Below are 8,444 nucleotides of genomic sequence, written 5' to 3' on the forward strand. Positions count from 1 at the left end.
GAAGTGTTTTTGGAATCAAAAGAAGTTTGGTCAGACAGAGTTTGCCAAAAAGAGTTATTATCAAAATCCCGAGGCTTATCATAAAAGTCACTAGTAGGGAAACCAAACATATTACCCATAGCCGCATAATCAACTGTATAGGTAATACCCTTATTCCGAAAAGAAATTTCTGTCCTCTTTTTGTTCATCGTCAAAGTAACCAAAAACTCAACCACATACTCTTGAATTTGTGGAAAACGCATAGAAGCAAAAGTTTCCCATCCCAAAGTTTCAATAAAAGCAGTAATTTGTGTAGTGAAGTTCAACTTCCTTACCGAATCAAAGTCAAGAAACTGCATATCCACGAACTTGCGATTGGCGTTTGAAAAGTGCTTGAAACGTCCAACTTCTTCTTCAGAATGAATGTCGAAATAAGCCCCGCAACTAACCCTAAGGCGATTAGCCTCAGTGACAGCCGGCTTGTGTCCAACACGCTTTGCTCTAGGCATGGTTATGGTGTTTAGGGTTTAGAGAAAAAGATGAAAAGAGAGAAAAGCTTGAGGTTGAAGATGAAGTAGAATGGTTGTGAATTCTTGGAATTGAAAGGTGTGGGTGATTGAAAAGGGTAATGATGAAATTGGGAAAAGGAAAAGTAAGGTATTGGGAAGGGGTAAGAGTAGGGGATTGGTTAAATTTGGAGGTGATGTAAGGTTTGTGTAAGTAATAGGTATATATAGGGTTTGAGTAGGAAGTTAAATAGTTAGAGTAGGAATAGGAATTGGAATAGGTAGAGTTGAAATAGGAAGAGTAATTAATATAGTTAGAGGTTGAATAGGAAAAGGTGTAAATAGAGGATGAATAGGAAGAAGAATAGGTATAGATTAAATAGAAAAGGAAAAGGTATAGGAAGAATGGAAAAATAGGTCGAAAACCGGACCTGGAGTGCCTGAATTACGCGTGTCGCGGTCGTGGATGTATATCCGCGGTCGCGGATCGCGTTTTTCAACCAACATATCCTCTGAAATTTGAGAAGAAAAATCTGAAGTTACCGAGAATCCAACATTCGCGGCCGCGAATCGCGCTGGGCAGCGAATCTTGTGTCTGAAATTTTCTGGATTTTTTCTGATGTTACCGTGGAAGCGCATCCGCGGTCGCGGATCACCTCGTGGCTACCCAAATTCAGCTTATTTACTTCATTTCGTGCATTTTCTTGATAAATTATATCCTGAACTTCTTGAAAAATGAAATCTGTACTTAAAACATAAATGAAAATCATTAAATGATAAGGAAAACCAAAGGGTTATCCTTATTAATGGCAAAAATAAATAAAAATGCTTTAATTAATGAATGTGCAAATTAGACATATGAAAGGGTTGGAACTAAAATTAATTGAAACATTTATGTGCATTCATTAATTTAAGTTAAATGAATCTTATGTTAGGAACTTGAAATTTAATTATTAATCAATTAATTAGTTAATGAAATGATTAAGTTTGCATTTAATTGATTCATTGGTCTAGATTTATGAAATTAAAATGTAACCATATAATCAAAAACAAAGTATAATGCAAAAGAGAAATTTTTATTTATTAACATATATTTACAAACAAACAAAACACAAGCTATGCTAAAAATTCGTCCCCTTCAATCGGGATTTTCTTAGCCCTATATCGTTCTATTTTCAACTGCACGAAGGCTTGACGTTCTTGTGCAGAAAGAAAATTTGGTCCTGATCGAAAAACTCGCTTCACTAGACCTTCAAATTCTAAAAATTCATAGTCTAGCATCGGGAAAGATTCTGCATCACTCCAAGGAACAGAAATACTTCCCTTGGTCCCTAGAATTTTTCACATATAATATTCCCGAACCCAACCTTCTTAGCCTTGGATCTAGATGCGGCAACAAGACCCTCTATCAGAATTTTTGAAGAATCAACCACGTTGCCTTGAAATATATCGTCAAGGACATAAAGATCAGATTCTTGGACGACACTACTGAACGTGCGACCGAACAGGCTGTGACTCAGAAACTTATGCAAATATAGTATAGAGTTGGAATAGAAAGACTTATTATAGGCAAGTTTTGGGTGGAAAGGCCAGATACCGGTGAGCATTCGCCAAATATCAGTAGACGTCATATCTCTTCCATGATGACGTTTGGTAGTATCCTTCAAGGGAAAACCAAACCAAGCATGCAATTCAGGATATCCAAAAGTGAAAGTTTTGCCATCCCGACGAAAACTGAGACGCACCCGACGTTCTGTACAGAAGAACTCTAATATCCAGTCTCCAATTATAGGAAACTTCATATCAACAAATCTGGTCCATCCTAATCGCTCCATGTAGCGACTCATATCATCTTTAATTCCCAACTGATCGTTAAGAAAGTCATCCATGTATAGCATTCCGACAAAGAATGTGTATCGGAGCCTCAAGAAGAGCCTGCCCTCTTCATGATTGAAGATAGGAAAGTTACATCCATAACGCTCTGATATATCAGTATGTTTATTGCGTGAAGCAATAACTTTCTTAGATGAAGTGCTTGAGGAAGCCATGATGTTTGGAATGAGTAAGGAAGAAAGGGTCTGAACTTAATTTCTGGATTGTTGAAATGGTAAGAAAATCAGAGAATTGTTCTGATAGAGATGAAAAGAAAGTGACAGAAAACTGAACTTCTAGAACCTATTTATAAAATCCTAGGATAAAAAGAGGTGTTGTTTTTGAAATGAAAAGGCATGAAACAAACCTCTTAAAAATGAAAAAACTCAATTTTTCGTTTTCGAAGAGTTGCATCTGCTGGAAAAAAGGGTTAATTTGGGCATAATTTCCCCGTGTCGCGACCGAGGATTCTGACCCGCGGTCGCGGCACGCTGATTTCCCTGCGGAAATCAGTTGTCAAAACTCCAAATTTTTGATCCCCTACCGAGAATCCTCATCCTCGGTAAGTTCAGAAATTATCCTTTCAATTTTTAATCAGAATTCTCAACTGAGAATCTGAAATCCTCTACAAGTCCAGAAATTTTCCTGGCTGCTAGTTATACCCAAATTCTCAACTGAGAATTTTAAATTCTCTATAAGTTCAGAAATTTCTTACCTCCTTAAGAATTCTATATATGTGAATCCTCAACTGAGAATTTCAAATTCTCAACTGAGAATCACTGAATTTCTTCTAATTCTCATGAAATTCCTAAAAATTAATTAAAATCATGACTTGAATATATTTTTTTATATATCTAAAATTCTAATAAAATGATATAATCTAAAACAAAACAAAATAAAAAAAAATAAAAATAAAAATAAAAAACTAACTATTAGAAAAAATAAAATGATTTATATGTCAGGAAATCTTGTTACGAAATTAGTTCCTATTTCGGAGATGTTTTCGTAATAGATTTTACATCGATTACCGTTAACTTTAAAACGATTACCGTTGGTTTCCTCAAGTTCCAAAGAACCATAGTCGAACGTTTTGACGACTAAATACGGTTCGGCCCATCTGGACTTAAGTTTTCCTGGAAATATACGAAGCCGTGAATTAAACAACAACACCTTATCCCCAACATTAAAGTGTTTGACTTTGATTTTGGCATCGTGCCATTTTTTCACTTTCTCTTTATAAATCCTTGCATTCTCATATGATAAATGACGTAACTCATCTAACTCATTCAAATTGAGCAAACGTTTCTTTCCTGCTTGTTGTAAATCAAAATTAAGTTTTCTAATAGCCCAATAGGCTTTATGTTCTAATTCAACTGGTAAATGACATGCTTTTCCATAGACTAAACGATATGGAGTCATTCCTATTGGTGACTTAAATGCAGTACGGTATGCCCATAGCGCATTATTGAGTTTTTGTGACCAATCTTTTCTTGATGACGAAACAGTTTTCTCTAGAATCCATTTGAGTTCTCTATTTGAGATCTCCGCCTGACCATTTGACTGAGGATGGTATGGCGTTGACACGCGGTGGCGTACTCCATATTTTTTCATAAGCATATCAAAATTTCGATTTATGAAATGGGTACCTCCATCACTAACAACGTATCTAGGACAGCCGAATCTACAAAATATATCGTCAAGAAAAGTAATAACTACTTTAGAATCATTCGTAGGGGTTGCAATTGCTTCAACCCTCTTCGAAACATAATCAACGGCTACTAATATGTAAGTTTTACCATTGGAAGGCGGAAAAGGTCCCATGAAATCAATTCCCCACATGTCAAAGATTTCAACTTCCAACACGTTTGTGAGGGGCATCTCATCTTTCCTTCCTAAATTTCCCGTTCTTTGGCATTTATCACAACGAGTAATAAATGAACCAACGTCCTTAAACATTGTAGGCCAAAAGAAACCACATTCTAATATTTTAGCTACCGTTTTATTAACTCCATTATGTCCTCTATACGAGCTGGAATGACATTCTGTTATTATAGATTCATATTCATTTTCTCCAACACATCTCCTAATTATCCCGTCACCACATGATTTGAATAGAAAGGGATCTTCCCAAAAATATTGTTTAATATCGAAGAAAAATTTCTTCCTCTGTTGGGGAGATAATCCTTCCGGAACGATATCGGTTGCAAGATAATTAGCAAAATCTGCATACCATGGTGACATGATACTTTCTACATGATAGAGATGTTCATCGGGGAAATCATCTCGTATACCGACAGTTTCACCTATAGGACCGTTTTCATCTTCTAGTCTCGATAGATGATCGGCGATAAGGTTTTCTACCCCCTTTTGTCTTTAATTTCTATATCAAATTCTTGTAACAACAAAACCCATCTAATCAGACGCGGTTTTGCATCTTTCTTAGCAAACAGATAACGTAAAGCTGCGTGATCTGTATAAATAATAACTTTAGATCCTAACAAGTATGACCTAAACTTATCACATGCAAATACTACGGCTAACATCTCTTTTTCTGTTGTTGTGTAATTTAATTGTGCACCGGACAATGTATGACTTGCATAATAAATAACATGTGATTTTTTATCCTTTCTTTGACCTAAAACACATCCTACTGCTAGGTCACTTGCATCACACATGATTTCAAAAGGCAAATCCCAATCGGGTTTAGCAATTATGGGCGCACTGACTAAGGTTATTTTCAATGTTTCAAAAGCTTTAATACAATCTTCATTAAAGTCGAAGGTTGAATCCTTCATAAGTAAATTAGTAAGTGGTTTGGAAATCACAGAAAAGTTTTTTATAAATCTTCTGTAAAAACCTGCATGTCCTAGAAAAGATCTTACTCCCTTGACAGTTGTTGGTGGGGGTAATTTTTCTATTACTGAAGTTTTTGCTCTATCCACTTCTAATCCCTTTTCAGATATTTTATGACCTAAAACAATTCCTTCGTCGACCATGAAATGACATTTTTCCCAATTTAATACTAAATTCGTTTCTTCGCATCTAGAAAGAACTTTATCTAAGTTTTTTAAACATGCATCAAAAGAATCTCCATAAACTGAAAAATCATCCATAAATACTTCCATGATATCTTCGATGAAATCATTAAAAATTGCAGTCATGCAACGTTGAAAAGTTGCTGGTGCATTACATAAACCAAAAGGCATTCTTCTATATGCAAATGTTCCATAAGGACATGTGAAGGTTGTTTTATCTTGGTCATCCGGGTAAATATATATTTGAAAGAATCCGGAATAACCATCGAGAAAACAATAAAATGCATGACCGGCTATCCTTTCGATCATTTGATCGATGAAAGGTAAAGGAAAATGATCTTTCCTAGTTGCCTTATTTAGGTTCCTATAATCTATACAAACCCTCCAACCGTTGGTGGTTCACGTAGGTATTAATTCACCTTCATCATTCCTTACTACAGTTATACCTCCCTTTTTGGGTACACAATGGATTGGACTAACCCATTCACTATCCGAAATAGGATAAATGATTCCATTGTCTAAAAGTTTAGTAATCTCATTTTTTACTACTTCTTTCATGTTCGGATTTAAACGTCTTTGTCTATCCGCTTTAGGTGGCTTATCTTCTTTTAAGTGAATCCTATGCATTACAATACTAGGATTAATCCCTTTTAAATCTGAAATCTGCCATCCCATACTTCCTATTCTATTTCTAACAACTTCTTTCAATTTTTCTTCTTGATTTTCTGTTAATTTGTTAGAGATGATTATAGGTAGAGTGTCACTTCCGCCTAGGAAAGTGTATCTCAGATGGTTTGGTAGTTCTTTAAGTTCTAATTTAGGTGGAACTATTACTGAAGGCGGAACTGGTCCATCTTCTCGAATCAAAGGCTCTGGGTCCTTATCTTCTAATTCTTCGCCCATTACAGGTTCTATTATTTCTTCTCTTTGAACAATGTCATTAACACATTCTTCAATTAAATCAAGCTTCATACAAGCGAAATCCTCCATAGGATATTTCATCGCTTGATTCATATCGAACTCGATCTTATCGTCACCTATTCGTAAAACTACTTTTCCTTCCGACACATCAACTAGAGCACGTCCCGTGTTCATGAATGGTCTACCAAAGATTAGCGGACAATTAGCATCATAAGCAAAATCTAAGATAACAAAATCAGTAGGAAAAATAAATTTGTCAACTTTTACCAAAACGTCTTCAATTATACCATATGGTCTTTTAGTGGATTGATCCGCTAATTGCAAAACCATATTGGTACACTTGATGTCTTCTTCTAAACCTAATTTTTCAAAAATAGACAATGGCATCAAGTTTATACTAGCTCCTAAATCACAAAGACAACTTGGGAATTCCATATTTCCCAATGTACACGGAATGGTAAAGCATCTGGGATCTTTGAGTTTAGTAGGTAATTTGCTTGATACTATCGAACTACATTCTTCAGAAAGAGAAATGGATGAAATTCCTTCCCAACTAATCTTTTTTGAAATTAAATCTTTCAAGAATTTTCCATAGTTAGGGATTTGCGTAATCGCATCCATGAATGTTAAATTTATATGTAAATTTTTAAGTTTGTCCAAAAATGATAACAGTTGTTTATCATGGTCCTTATTTCGGACCCTGTGTGGAAAAGGTGGCTTTGGTACAAAGGGTTTCGGATTAGAGTCAATTGGTGTATCTTTTTGTTTTAATGTATCTTCTTTGGATTTTGGTAAATCATTTCCAGGTAAAGTTGAAATTACGGGCATTTCCGGACCTAAATAGTTTTTCCCCGAACGAAGAGTGATAGCCTTAACATGCTCTTTCGGATTTTCTTCCGTTTGGCTGGGAAGACTTCCCTCTTTGCGGGATGGAATTGATTTAGCAAGTTGTCCAATTTGAACCTCCAAATTATGGATGCTAGATGATTGGTTTTTGATAAGCTGATCGAATTTATTTTCGATCCGTTTAAAACCATCGTCTTGATTACTTACCTTTCCATTCATAGCATCTATAAATTTGTCGATTTTTGAAGATAAAGTGCTAATCGTATCTCTTGTTTGATTTTGATAATTGTTTATACGATATTGATTAGCATTTGCATTATTATTATTATTACCATCTTTCCAGTTAAAGTTAGGATGATTTCTCCATCCAGGATTATAAGTATTAGAATAAGGATTAGTAGTTTGGTTTTGTTCTTGGACAAAATTTACCTGTTCTATCTCATTCATACCTTCGTAGTCAATGTCTCTCTAGATCAGATCATTAGGATCGCATGGTGCCATAAATTTATCAATTTTGTGCGATAAGGCAGAAAATTGGGCTTGTAACATTGCTACAGGATCAAGATTCATTATACCTTTAACCGATGATGTACATGAGGATGATGGTTTCGCCGTTGGTATATGTCCACGCTCTGCGGGCCACATACTGCTGTTGATTGCCATTTCCTCCAAAAGTTCTCTTGCTTGGGCGGACGTCTTCTTCATAAATAACCCTCTAGACATAGCATCTAATGAACCTCTAGTCGTAGGATTTAATCCATTATAGAATGTCTGCATTAAAAGTGCATCTGGCAATTGGTGGTGTGGGCATAAACGTTGAAGTTCTTTAAAACGTTCCCAAGCTTCATAAAGAGTTTCATTATCATTTTGTGTAAAAGATGTCAACTCTTTGATGACTCTTGCGGTTTTTGCTAAGGGAAAATATTTTTGTAAAAATGCTTGGGCTAATTGGTCCCAAGTTTCAAATGTTGCAGCAGGCATAGAAGTTAACCAAATTTTTGCCTTATCCTTCAAAGTGAAAGGAAAGAGGCGAAGTTTGATTGCTTCGGCTGTTACATCAGTAATTTTAAAAGTGTCACAAATTTCTAAGAAATTTGTCAAATGTGCATTAGGGTTTTCATTAGGCAATCCGTAAAACGTTACGTTGTTTTGCAACATATTAAGGAAAACTGGCTTAATTTCAAATTGATTTGCGTTTATACGGGGTCTAACTACACTATTAGTTACACCGGCCATTCCTGGCCTAGCATAATCCATAAGTGTCGGTGGATCGGCCATGATTTCT

The 8,444-nt window shown here is 35.5% G+C and overlaps 1 non-coding gene across 1 annotated transcript; it reads left to right on the forward strand.

Annotated features, from left to right (window-relative positions):
* Window positions 1-7,952: 7,952 nt before the first annotated feature.
* LOC136228099 (small nucleolar RNA R71) lies at window positions 7,953-8,059 on the forward strand. Its single transcript, XR_010688433.1, has one exon. It is a non-coding gene; the product is annotated as a small nucleolar RNA R71 (small nucleolar RNA).
* Window positions 8,060-8,444: the final 385 nt, after the last annotated feature.

This window comes from Euphorbia lathyris, chromosome 4 (assembly GCF_963576675.1).
Source record: "Euphorbia lathyris chromosome 4, ddEupLath1.1, whole genome shotgun sequence".
Classification (NCBI taxonomy): Eukaryota; Viridiplantae; Streptophyta; class Magnoliopsida; order Malpighiales; family Euphorbiaceae; genus Euphorbia; species Euphorbia lathyris.